Here is a 13991-nt window from a genome sequence, read left to right on the forward strand (position 1 = left end):
TGCTGAAATTATACAGGGTGTGACCTTTTGTAAAAAATCATAATAATAAATGCACATCTTTTTGCAGGTAATTTGTAAAATAATGTGCATTTATTATTTGTTTACACTGCAGCCTGTAAAGCATTGAATTAACTTATGCTTTAAAGGGGTTGTAAAGCTTTGTTCCTTTAAGCTAGTGCATTGTTGGTTCACTTACCCTTTATTTCCCTTCTAAATGTTTTTTTTCTTTGTCTGAATTTCTCACTTCCTGTTCTTCCTCAGTAAGCTTGCCCCCATAATCTGGTAGGGGGTTAGTCAGCCAGAACAGCTTACTGAGGAGGAACAGGAAGTGAGAAAAAAAACATTTAGAAGGGAAATCAAAGGAAAGGGTAAGTGAACCAACAATGCACTAGCTTAACCACTTAAGGACCGCCTAACGCCTATATACGTTGGCAGAATGGCACCGCTAGGCACAATCACGTACCTGTACGTGATTGTATAAAGCCCAGCGGTGGGTGGCGGGCGCGCGTTTCCGCGACCCGGTCCGATGCTCCGGGACCGCGGGACTCGCGGACCCGATCACCGCTGGAGTCCCGCGATCAGTCCCCAGAGCTCTTCACTGTGGCGCTGTCATTGATTGTGTGTTCCCTAATATAGGGACGCACAATCAATGACGTCAGACCTACAGCCACACCCCCCCTACAGTTGTAAACACACTTCAGGGAACACATAACCCCAACAGCGCCCCCTGTGGTTAACTCCCAAACTGCAACTGTCATTTCCATAGTAAACAATGCATTTTAAATGCATTTTTTGCCGTGAAAATGACAATGGTCCCAAAAATGTGTCAAAATTGTCCGAAGTGTCCGCCATAATGTCGCAGTCACGAAAAAAAATCGCTGATCGCCGCCATTAGTAGTAAAAAAAATTTTTTTTTTATAAAAATGCAATAAAACTACCCCCTATTTTGTAAACACTATACATTTTGTGCAAACCAATCGATAAACGCTTATTGCGATTTTTTTTACCAAAAATAGGTAGAAGAATACGTATCGGCCTAAACTGAGGAAAAAAATTTTTTTATATGTTTTTGGGGGATATTTATTATAGCAAAAAGTAAAAAATGTTGCATTTTTTTTTAAATTGTCACTCTATTTTTGTTTATAGCGCAAAAAATAAAAAAAACGCAGAGGTGATCAAATACCACCAAAAGAAAAAAAGGGGGAAAAAAGGACGCCAATTTTGTTTGGGAGCCATGTCGCACGACTGCGCAATTGCCAGTTAAAGCGACGCAGTGCCGAATCGCAAAAAGGGGCCAGGTCCTTTACCTGCATTTTGGTCCGGGTCTTAAGTGGTTAAAGGAACCTATTTAGAAAATAAAAAACAGAACCTTTACAACCCCATTGAAGTAAACCATTCCATTCCCATGCATGTCAACATCGTGGTACCTACTTAATCCAAGCCATCAGCCGTTTGAAAAACCACAAATTCTGCTAAAACATGCAGTCTAAGAAGATAAAAAAGTTTCACGATAAGCAAATAGAGTCCTTTTCTGAAAAGTCAATAGCCAAGTCCTGACCTCCATCACTAGCCACTCCCCCCCAGACTACTTATGTATATGGAAAGCAGTAGCACATGACAGGCTAAGGGGGTCTCTGAAACGTGGCCCATAATAATTCATTGGTTTCACCTTCTGTATGCTGTGTGATAAGAAAGTGGGGTAATAACTGGGTTTTTTTAAAACAAACGGAAGTAGACTTTTATTCACCGATTAAGCATTGGTGAACCATGTACAGGCTGAATGATTCATAGCATTCATTCACTGCTCATGGCTTTTGTCCAATGCTGGTGAAGAAAATAAATTGCTTTAAAGATGGACTACAATGTCCTAACCTTTCTCATCTCTAAATGTAACCCAACTCAGTTTCTAATATGCAAACTAGCTGATCAACTAAACCAGACGTCTAGAATTATTTAGCGTGCGTTTCTGTCCTGTTCTAGTATTGCTGGGTATCAGCCCCCACCATTAACAGCTGAGGAAAACTGACCACACACAATTCTGTATTCACAATTCAATGAGTATGACTACTGGAGCCATGACAACCCCATAAACATAAGTATGTTTATCGCCAAGGGAAATCCCTTGTTTTCCCAATAAGGGTTGTCGTTTTTCTGACTTAATACTTGGAGTATGTTAGGTTACCAGTTTACATTGAAAAAAAAAAAAAAAATGTTTTTAGTGGAGTTGTTCTTTAAGCAACAAACACTGTCCATTTACTAGATGTTTGGTGTTATAAGAAAATAAAATAGTATTACACTAATAGTGCACTAATCTTTAACAATTATTGTACCAGCTCAACATGGACAGCCAACCAATTAAGCCTAGGTTCACACTAATGCGGTGTGGGAAATCCCACAATCAGTGCGCATTTCCAACACCGCATTCAAATCGCACTGCCCTTGCGATTGGCAGCAGGCGTCAGTGCAATCTTAACGTCAATCCAAACACAGGTCACAAATGCAGTGCAACCACGCTGCAACTGGATCACATGGTACTTTTGTACTATGAGATCCAGTTGCACAGCATGGTTCCAAAATTGGTGCATGTGTGACTTTAGTGTGATGGGCTGCAACTTGAGCCCATTCAAAATGACTGGGCTCAAACTGCACCACACTGAATAGCATGAGAATTGAACAGGAACGCAGTGCAGTTCCTGTGCGATTCACAAGTTGTTCATAGTGTGAACCGAATGAAGGCAGATGCAAAAAAAATAAAAAAAAGAAGAAAAAAAATATATATATATATGTTCAAAATCTACCTACAGCTACATTTTTGAAGCCAGAAGCCCCCATAGTTTATAGATGACATTATCGGATTTGGCTAGTAGATACAAATTGGAATTATTATAGCACATGCTTCTAGTAAGAAAGGGAGGGACAGGAGAGTTAAAACCTTTTACTTTGAGTGGAAACTGCTGGCTTATTACATTTACCAGTTAACATAGAGGTTTAAACTGAACAGGAAAGAATTGAATCCATGATTTCAGAAGAAAACAGATAGCTTTGCTCAAATTAACTGCAGTGTGGACCATTCACATAGGCCACATAAAGATGGAGGGCCAGATTCTCGTAGAATTACGTTGCTCCACGGCAGCGTAACGTATGTGATTTACGTTACACCGCCGCAGGTTTACAGCGTAAGTGCCTGATTCTCAGAACTCTTACCTGTAAACTTGCGGCGGTGTAACGTAAATGCGCTCGGCGCAAGCCCGCCCAATTCAAATGGGGCGGGCACCATTTAAATTAGGCGCGTTCCCGCGCCGAACGTAGTGCGCATGCTCCGTCGGGTAAATTACCCGACGTGCATTGTGCTAAATGACGTCGCACGGACGTCATTTGTTTAGACGTTAACGTAAATGGCGTCCAGCGCCATTCACGGACGACTTACGCAAACGACGCTGTTTTTTAAATTTCGACGCGGGAACGACGGCCATACTTAACATGGCTTAGGACAACTACACTGTCGGCTCTTAGGGCTAGCTATGCGTAACTGATTCTACAAATCGGTCGCATAGTTAGGACAGCCCTAACATAGAGATACGACGGCGTATCAGGAGATACGCCGTCGTATCTCTTTTGTGAATCTGGCTCGGAGTTAGCAATGTAAATTGCTCACATACAAACATGCAAATAATAGCCATCAACATGTCCTAAACTGGAGCCAACATAGGAGTGAAAACGCAAACAACTTTGGAGGACGCTTGCCAAAACTAGAAGCCAACAGCCACAGTTAAGGGAGCCAAAGATAATGGTCTTGTGTTAGTTGACAGCAATATTTTTAGGTACATGGAATACTTGACTTCTGGGATTTGTGTTAACATGAATATAGAGTTTAGTACAATATCTGGAAAAAGAACATATGCATTTTCAGAAAAACACATTTCTGAATTAAACATAGCTCTTTGTGCTCTCCATGCCTTTATAGTGGAAGTAAACTTCCATCTCTTGCTTTTACCTATAGGTAAGCCTATAATAAGGCTTACCTATAGATAGTGTAAAGATCTCTTAACCGTGCGCTCTGAAGGAACGGCAACCCGTGCCGTTTCTTCAGAGCCCTGTGCCGCAAATGGCGGCTGACATGCGCATACATGGGAGTGATGTCATTGCAGCTCCGGCCAGTCACAGAGCCGGAGTATGCGATGCATACTAGCACATTATGACATAGTATCATAAGAGGTAAGGTTGAATAAAGACAATAGTCCATCCAGTTCAACCTGTATAAGTACGACATTACAAAAGAAAAATGTCCAGCCGTTTACAACCGCTTTACCATCAGGCCACAAGCAAAGCCTGAAAAAAGTGAGGACCACATTTGATAAAATTGTCAACCCTGGACAGAACATGAATACTCAAGTACAGAAAATGGGCCAACTGGGCATTAATTTGGGGGCTTGGTTCAGCTTGTTATTTTATTTTTTTATGAAAAATCTGAATTAAAGCATAAAAAAAATAAGGGCAACCCATACACAAGTAATTTTTTTTTGTTCAACCAGTGGATTGCATGAAAGAAAATGACTAAATTTCCCCATCCACACACTCTATGTAGATAGGGGAGTTCCTGCTGAACTGGCCGACTTTCGATCCATGTATGGCTGGCTAAAGACTTGTTGGTTGGCCACACCTCTTTAGATGGACTGAAGGAGATCCGAAGCAGGAAAGAAAGTTCAGCTAGAGCAGACCTGGGCAAACTACGGCCCGCGGGCCGTATACGGCCCGGCGGGCCTTTTAATCCGGCCCCCCCCCGCCGCCGCCGCCGAAATCGCCGCCGCCACGTTAATCACCGCGGCGGGGAACATTACAGACAGCGTTCGTTTGAACAGCTGTTTTCCCCGCCGCGCATAGACACTCCCCCTTGGACGGATCTGTCCAATCGTGAGCAAGGGGGAGTCGCATAGACACTCCCCCTTGCTCGCGATTGGACAGATCCGTCCAAGGGGGAGTGTCTACAGGGCAAGGGAGGGCTCTCGCCCCCCCCTAGAAACCAGTGCCAATGTCATGATTCTCGGCAGGAAACAAGGCGGCATCACGGCGAATGAAATTAGAGCTAGTTCCACTGACAGACAGGGGCGATCGGGGGAGATATACAGTGCAGACAGCTCACGGCTCTCCTCTCCCTGTCACAGCGCCGCTGCAGAGTTCTCTGGTAAATAGAGCCGTGGCGCTGTGACAGGGAGAGGAGAGCCGTGAGCTGTCTGCACTGTATATCTCCCCCGATCGCCCCCCCCTCCCCCTCCCTGTCAGCGGGACGGCCCCCCCTGAAATCTAACAGCGGATGGCCGGTGAGTGCCGTGGATGGGTGAGAGCTAGCAGGCCAGGCTGTGGGCAGCTGGGTGGGCTGGTGAGGGAGCGAGTGACATAGTGTGCGGGCGAGTGACAGCCAAAAGTGCAGGCGGCTCCGCTGACGGGTGTCAGGTGAGAGAGCTTGTGGGCTGGGCGGATTGGCTTGGTGAGTGTCTATGCCTGAGCTAGTGCTGGCCAATCAGCGAGCTGTTAAGCGGGAGGGAGCAGAGAGATTACATCATCTCTCACTGCCCGCCCAGCAGCCCCCTTCCTCTCTGTGTAGGCACCGCGGGAATTTAGAGAGTTTAAATAATTTCTCTGCTGCCTGACATTGCTGACAACCCTGGTCCTGACTCTGGGACACAGCAAGGGACAATTGGAGCAGGCAAGTGACAATCCGGACCGCAACATGTGACAGGCGATGTGACAATCCACAATGTGTGACAGGCAACGTGGCAAGTGACAATCCACAATGTGTGACAGGCGACGTGGCAAGTGACAATCCACAACATGTGACAGGTGACGTGGCAAGTGACAATCCACAACATGTGACAGGCGATGTGGCAAGTGACAATCCACAACATGTGACAGGCAACGTGGCAAGTGATAAACATGTGACAGGCGATGTGGCGAGTGACAATCCACAATGTGCGACAGGCGCTGTGGCAAGTGACAATCCACAACATGTGACAGCAGGCAACGTGGCAAGTGACAATCCACAACATGTGACAGCAGGCAACGTGGCAAGTGACAATCCACAACATGTGACAGGCGACGTGGCAGGTGACAATCCACAACATGTGACAGCAGGCGACGTGGCAGGTGACAATCCACAACATGTGACAGCAGGCGACGTGGCAAGTGACAATCCACAACATGTGACAGCAGGCAACGTGGCAAGTGACAATCCACAACATGTGACAGCAGGCAACGTGGCAAGTGACAATCCACAACATGTGACAGGCGACGTGGCAAGTGACAATCCACAACATGTGACAGCAGGCAACGTGGCAAGTGACAATCCACAACATGTGACAGGCAACGTGGCAAGTGATAAGCATGTGGCAGGCGACGTGGCAAGTGACAATCCGCAACGCGTGGCAGGCGATGGTGGCAAGTGACACACTCGGGTCTCCAACTGTTTCTGCATTATGGTGAGTTGAACCATTTAATTTTGTATAACTATGTAATAATAGAAATAGGTCCAGTGATGCAGGATGCTGTGTAATGTAAAGGGGTCCAGAGGTGCAGTTGTGGAGACGGGGTACACAGTAGGACAAAGAGATATTGAAAGATGCAGGGGGCACAGTGGGGTGTTTTTAAATTTTAACGTGGGGGGGTAGCTTTTAACCCCCGCTAGCGGTCGATGAAAGGGTAAAATGCGACTGTGTATCGCAGCTGCTGAAGCGCCCCCCCCTGAAAAAGTTTCAGCGGACGCCCATGAGTCTGTGCCACCATAAATTGTCGCCACTGTGCCCATCAAACGCAGCCACTGTGCCAATCACACGCAGCCACTGTTCCCATCAAACGCAGCCACTGTGCCAATCACACACAGCCACTGTGCAATCAATTGTCGCCACTGTTCCCAAACGCAGCCACTGTGCCAATCACACGCAGCCACTGTGCCAATCACACGCAGCCACTGTGCCCATCAAACGCAGCCACTGTGCCCATCACACGCAGCCACTGTGCCAATAACACGCAGCCAGTGTGCCAATAACACGCAGCCACTCTGCCCATCAAACGCAGCCACTGTGCCAATCACACGCAGCCACTGTGCCCATCAAACGCAGCCACTGTGCCATCACATGCAGCCACTGTGCCAACACACGCAGTCACTGTGCCAACACACGCAGTCACTGTGCCATCAATTGTTGCCACTGTGCCCATCACACGCAGCCACTGTGCCATCACACGCAGCCACTGTGCCATCACATGCAGCCACTGTTTAATCAATTGTTATTGATTAAACAGTGGCTGCCTGTCCCCAGCCTCTGTCCCCCTCCTGTGCCATGTCCCCAGCCTCTGTCCCCCTCCTGTGTCATGTCCCCAGCCTCTGTCCCCCTCCTGTGTCATGTCCCCAGCCTCTGTCCCCCTCCTGTGTCATGTCCCCAGCCTCTGTCCCCCTCCTGTGTCATGTCCCCAGCCTCTGTCCCCCTCCTGTGTCATGTCCCCAGCCTCTGTCCCCCTCCTGTGCCATGTCCCCAGCCTCTGTCCCCCTCCTGTGCCATGTCCCCAGCCTCTGTCCCCCTCCTGTGCCATGTCCCCAGCCTCTGTCCCCCTCCTGTGCCATGTCCCCAGCCTCTGTCCCCCTCCTGTGCCATGTCTATAACAAGTACTCGTACCAGTTGTCCAACAATGATATTTACTGCTTTTTATAAAGAAATACAATTGATTTTATGCAGTATTGAGTTTAGCCTTTTGGCCCGGCCCTCCAAAATATTTTTAGTTTCTCATGTGGCCCCCTCGAAAAAATAATTGCCCACCCCTGAGCTAGAGTGATACAACGGGCTCTTCCCTACTTTTCTTTACTAATGTACTGAAGTTGTGAGTTAGAAGTGTCATTTTTAGTGTGCCATATAAACTAGACTGCCTATAGATTAAAAGGGGCTGTTGCTGGATCACAGCAACTAATAACCCTAATAATCAGGAGATATATGTTAACCACTTGCCGCCCGCCTTATGCAAAAAGACGTCAGCAAAGTGGTTTCAATATCCTGAGTGGACGTCATATGACATCCTCAGGATATTGAGCCGCTGCACGCCCCTGGGGGCATGCATCGCAGCGATCGTTGTTGCAGGATGTCAGTCTGACACCCCGCAACACCGATCTAGGTAAAGAGTCACTGATTGGCAGGCATTGTTGGGCACTGATTGGCATCCATTAGTACAACACATACATTAGTGCCACCTATCAGTGCCCATCAATGCCCATCTGTGCCGCCTATCAGTGCCCATCCATGCCGCCTATCCGTGACCATCCGTGTCGCCTATCCGTGCCCATCTATGTCGCCTATCCGTGCCCATCCATGTCGCCTATCCGTGCCCATCCGTGTCGCCTATCCGTGCCCATCCATGCCGCCTATCCGTGCCCATCCATGCCGCCTATCAGTGCCGCATATTAGTGCCCATCAATGCCACCACATCAGTGCCACCTCATCGGTGCCCATCAGTGCCGCCTTATCAGTGCCCGTCAGTGCAGTACCATCAGTGCCCATCCATGAAGGAGAAAACGTACTTATTTACAATATTTTATAACTGAAACAAAAAAAAACATATTTTTTTCAAAATTTTCAGTCATTTTTTTTTGTTTTGCAGGAAAAAAAAATCCCAGAGGTGATCAAATACCACCAAAAGAAAGCTCTATTTGTGGGAACAAAATGATAAAAATGTAGTTTGGGTACAGTGTTGTATGACCGCGCAATTGTCATTCAAAGTGAAACAGCGCTGAAAGCTAAAAATTGGTCTCGGCGGGAAGGTGTATAAGTGCCCTGTATGGAAGTGGTTAAATAAATTCACTGATTCATCTATATACAGGCATGGATCTCTGTACCAAACCAAAAAAATTAAATAAAATGTAATAAACCAGAAGATAGACCTCTGGAAAAGAAGGGGCTTAGGTATTTCACAATTTTATTACATTTTTTTTTAATCTTTAAAGCAGAGGTCCGTCTTTTTTTTTTTTTTTAAGTCAGCAGCTACAAATACTGCAGCTGCTGACTTTTAAAATAAGGACACTTACCTGTCCTGCGTGCCTGCGATGTCAGAACCATAGTCCGAACCTTCCATCGGTCCTCGGATGCTGCTGCCGCCATCATTTCGGGAAGGGAATCAGGAAATGAAGCCTTGTGCGACTTGCTTTGCGCAATGCCACTGGTCCCTGCTGTCTTCTGGGACCCGTGTGTCTCCCAGAAGACAGCGGGGGGGGGACCGGACGTGGTGTAGACTCCCGCAGATAATGCTGGGCTTAGACAGGTATCTGCTCCCCCCCCCCCCTGAAAGGTGCCGAATGCGACACCAGAGGTGGGAAGGAATCCGGACAGCGGAGGTTCCATTCTTCTGAGGACCTCTGCTTTAAGCTTTATTGAACCATTTTTTTTTTATAATACACTTAGTCACATATAAAATGCTAACATCACAAATTCTAATTTGGCTTTGTAAGCAAACACAAAAACTCAATTTGAGCCTGTTTGTCATTCAATTTTATATTCATGCACAGACCCTTCTATCATCATACCATCAACCATTAAAATAAATAACAAAGATAAAAAAAAAAGAAAATAGAAAGAAGAAAAATGAAAGAAAACGGAAAAAGAAAAAAAAGATAAGGAGGTTAAAAAAGGAGGGTGGGGGGGAGGAGACGGACCCCTTCCCTATGGGCTTCTATCACAGTTCTCTATATTCATTTGTGGTGAGAAATCTACAAGTACCTTCTTTTCTAGAGCTCCATCTTCTGGTTTATTTAAGTTTTCCCCAATGTAAGTATCAAAAAAAAAATTATATATATATATATATATATAATTTTTTTTTTTTTTAATAAAGCTACAATATCAATTTATTTTGCATTAGGAGCTTTCTCCGGACAATCCACGTTATCACAGTAGTATAGAACGCATCAGAATGGTGTCAGACTTTCTCTTAAAGCAGGAGTTCACCCGAAACATTTTTTTTAACCTTAGATTGATGCTCATTTTGTCTAGGGGAATCGGGTAGTTTTTTTAAAATCGAAGCAGTACTTACCGTTTTAGAGAGCGATCTTCTCCGCCACTTCCGTGTATGGGCTGCGGGACTGGGCGTTCCTATTTGATTGACAGGCTTCCGACGGTCGCATACATCGCGCCACGAGTAGCCGAAAGAAGCCGAACGTCGGTGCGGCTCTATACGGCGCCTGCGCACCGAGGTTCGGCTACTTTCGGAAAATCGTGACGTGATGTATGCGACCGTCGGAAGCCTGTCAATCAAACAGGAACGCCCAGTCCCGCAGCCCATACCCGGAAGCGGCGGAGAAGATCGCTCTCTAAAACGGTAAGTACTGCTTAGTTTTAAAAAAAAATACCCGATTCCCCTTGACAAAATGAGCATCAATCTAATGTTAAAAATTTACTTTTCGGGTGAACCTCCACTTTAACGATAATGACAGTTGTGAAAGTGGCTAATAACACAGAATTAAAAATACATACAACCAGGAAGGAAATTACTAGTTCATGCACAGTAATTCGCAAGTAAACCTGTAGTAAATAAAAGTTTATAAAAGAAAAACATAAGTGAAATAATTGTTTTGTAAAGTAGATTTTTGTTAAAACTTAAATGATTTTCCATTTCAGATGACAGTCTCCCCCCTCTACAAAGTCTCCTACACAGTTTTATGGATCACAAGCTTGGACGGTTTAAAAAAACATAACAAAGCAGTAGTATTGCCAGCATTCTTAAATCATTTCCTGGTGAGTCAATGCTTTTAAACAATACTAAGACACAGTAAAAAAATAATACATCCACCCATTCAAGCCAATGGGACAATCTCCCAAAACGCTCTGCACAACAGCAGGATGGATGCTTATGCCCTGTACACAGGAGTGGAATGTTCGTCGGAAAAAAGTTGGATGGTTTTTCCAATGGAATTCCGCTCAAGCTTGGCTTGCATACACACGGTCACACAAAAGTTCTCTGAACTTTCGAGCGTTAAGAGCGCGGTGACGTACAACACTACGTTGAGGCGAGAAAAAGAAGTTCAATGCTTTCGAGCATGCGTCGAATTGTTTCTGAGCATGTGTGGGTTTTTTCCAGTCGGAACTGCATACAGACGAATGGATTTTGCAATAAGAATATTTTCCGTCGGAAAAATTGAGAAGCTGCTCTCAAACTTTTGCTGGTGGAAATTCCGCCAACAAAAGTCTGATGGAGCATACACATGGTCGGAAATTTCTGATGAAAAGCTCACATCAGACTTTTGCTGGCGGAAATTCCGCTCGTGTCTACAGGGCTTAAGAGCTCTTGGCTTTAGTTTTCTCAGATTGTGGCAAAAGGGGGCAAAAAAAGCTAAATATATATTTACACATTCCCAAGCTAACCCATCCCTGACAATTAGGTGGAGTCCTCCTTTAGAAATCTCAAGATTACACTTACATAAAGAATTGATGGATTTTATATATAAGTCTACTCTATGACTTCCAAGGGATATCAAAACATTTGACAGTTTGATGAAAACAATGTTAAAGAAATGCCAAGCCGATTCCTGGCATAACATGGTTAGTAAAAAAAAATATATATATATTCAGTTGAGTGGCAGCCAATGTACCTAAAATTTTACAGCAGATAACAAATTTTCAGCATTTTTTACTACGGTTATCACTAAAAGAACGTTTTCTCTGGCTCTTAAAAATCAGCCCTTGAAGTGTTTAATTTTCTGTGAATCAAATCGATTTAATAATTACTTACTTAAAGAACTCAATGAATACACTGATCACATAAACCTAACACTGAGCAAAGATGTTATTTTCCTTTACTCGCCATAAAAGAGAAGTTAATATTTAAACCTTGTACCCTACACCATTTGTACATCTCTTTAACCATTTCAGCTCCAGGCCTTTACTGGCACTTATTGTTAACATGTAAATATCTGTATTTTTTGCTAGAAAATTTGGGTCAAATTCCCAAAAAAGCTGCCTAACTTAACTTTCAGCAATTAAGTTACACTGCCTACCCACGTGCACCCACCACGTGGGTACCTACCGGAGCATGATGGGACGGTGATGCCTATATAAATAGGATGCAAGGCGCGCTTCCATCATTGCAGTGAGAAGAGGCGACGTGTCAACATCGGAAGAAGGGAGAAGAAGAACATGACGTCACAGAAGACCGCGCTGGCTGCCTGTTAGTAATTGAGCTAACACACGAAGATAGCAGGCAGCCAGCGCTGAAGAAGAAGGCACCAGACAGCTGCAGAAGAACCGGGGTGCGCCGAGTCAACAGCGGAGAGCGGCGAAGATAGAAGAAGACCCCCGGAGAGCGGAGAAGACCCCCGGAGAGCGGAGAAGACCCCCCCCCCCCCCCGGAGAGCGGAAGAAGAAACCCCCCCGGAGAGCGGAAGAAGAAACCCCCCCCGGAGAGCGGAGAAGACCCCCGGAGAGTGGAAGAAGAAGCCCCCCCTGGTATTAGAGCTAATAAAGAAGACAGGGGGGGCCTCCGGAGCAGACTAATAAATTATTTTAAAAACCCTTGTGTTGTGTGTTTAATAACTTTAACTTTTTGCCTCCAGGTGAATGGGTAGGGGTACGATGTACCCCATATCCATTCACTTAGGGTGGGGGGCCGGTATCTGGGGGCCCCCTTATTAAAGGGGACTCCCAGATTCCGATAAGCCCCCGCCCGCAGACCCAGACAACCAACGGCAAGGGTTGTCGGGAAGAGGTCCTGTCCTCATCAACATGGGGACAGGGTGCTCTGGGGTGGGGGGGCCCGCAGTGCGCCCCCCTGCCCCAGAGCACCCAACCCCCCCATGTTGAGGGCATGCGGCCTGGCACGGCTCAGGAGGGGGGGGGCGCTCGCTCGTCCCCACTCCCATTCCTGACCGGCCGGGTAGCGTGCTTTGGATACGGGTCTGGTATGGATTGTAGGGGGACCCCCTACGTCGAATTTTCGGCGTAGGGGGGGGTCTCCTTACAACCCATACCAGACCTAAGGGCCTGGTATGCTCCTGGGGGGGGAACCCATGCCGGTTTTGATTTTACAAATTGCCGTGGAGTTCTCCCTCAGGAATGCATACCAAATGCCGTCGCTTGAATGGGCCTTTACAAGGTGTGACTAATTTTCCACATTGTAAAACCAGCCCTAGTTTTGCGCAAAAAACGGAACTTACGCAGAAATCACAATGCTGAAAAGCGTTGTGGATCTGCTTAAGTCCTCATTTGCATACTCAAAGCGGCATTTCAATGAGAAATGCCCCCAGCGGTGGATGCGGTACTGCATCCTAAGATCTGACCGTGTAAGTGTCTTACACATGTCAGATTTTCTGCCTAACTTTGGAAAAAGCCTTTTGAGGATCGTTTCCAAAGTTAGGCACAGACTGAACAGCAGTTCCGCCTGCGTATCTCTTTTGGGAATTTGGCCCTTTGTATATATATATATTTTTTTAAAGCAGAGGCCCTAGAGAATAAATTGTCAGTCAAATTGTTTGAGTCACAAATGCAAATTTTGAGAATTTTTAATTTTTTTTTTTTTTAATGCAAAAAAAAAAATACATAACCCAATATTTTTTGTAAAATATAAAAGATGATGTTTCACCAAATAAATAGATACCAAACATGTCATGCTTTAAAACTGTGCACACCAGTGCAAAGACAAACAACGTAAATTTTACTATGCACAGGTGACGCTTCAAAAGCCTTTACAGGTTACCACTTTAGATGTACAGACGATCGCCGTTTGCGTGCGTACGTGACCAACGTGCACGTTTGCCTTTGCGCACGAGCACAGGGGTTCGACAGGGGCACTTCAATAAGTTTTTTTTTATGATTCACTTATTTTATTTTTACACTTTAATTTTATAAATTTTTTTGCTTTAATTGCTGTTACAAGGAATGTAAACATCCTTGTGGCAGCAATAGGCATGTGACAAGTACAGGTACATCGCTGGTCCAGAAGTGGTTAACCACTCTTTTCCAACTTCCATTAAC

General features: G+C 45.5%; 1 protein-coding gene across 2 annotated transcripts in view; it reads right to left on the bottom strand.

Annotated features, from left to right (window-relative positions):
- Nucleotides 1-13991, bottom strand: part of VMP1 (vacuole membrane protein 1) — a 187406-nt gene that overhangs the window by 112943 nt on the left and 60472 nt on the right. The window lies entirely within an intron of this gene.

Source organism: Rana temporaria, chromosome 2 (assembly GCF_905171775.1).
Source record: "Rana temporaria chromosome 2, aRanTem1.1, whole genome shotgun sequence".
NCBI classification, from domain to species: Eukaryota; Metazoa; Chordata; class Amphibia; order Anura; family Ranidae; genus Rana; species Rana temporaria.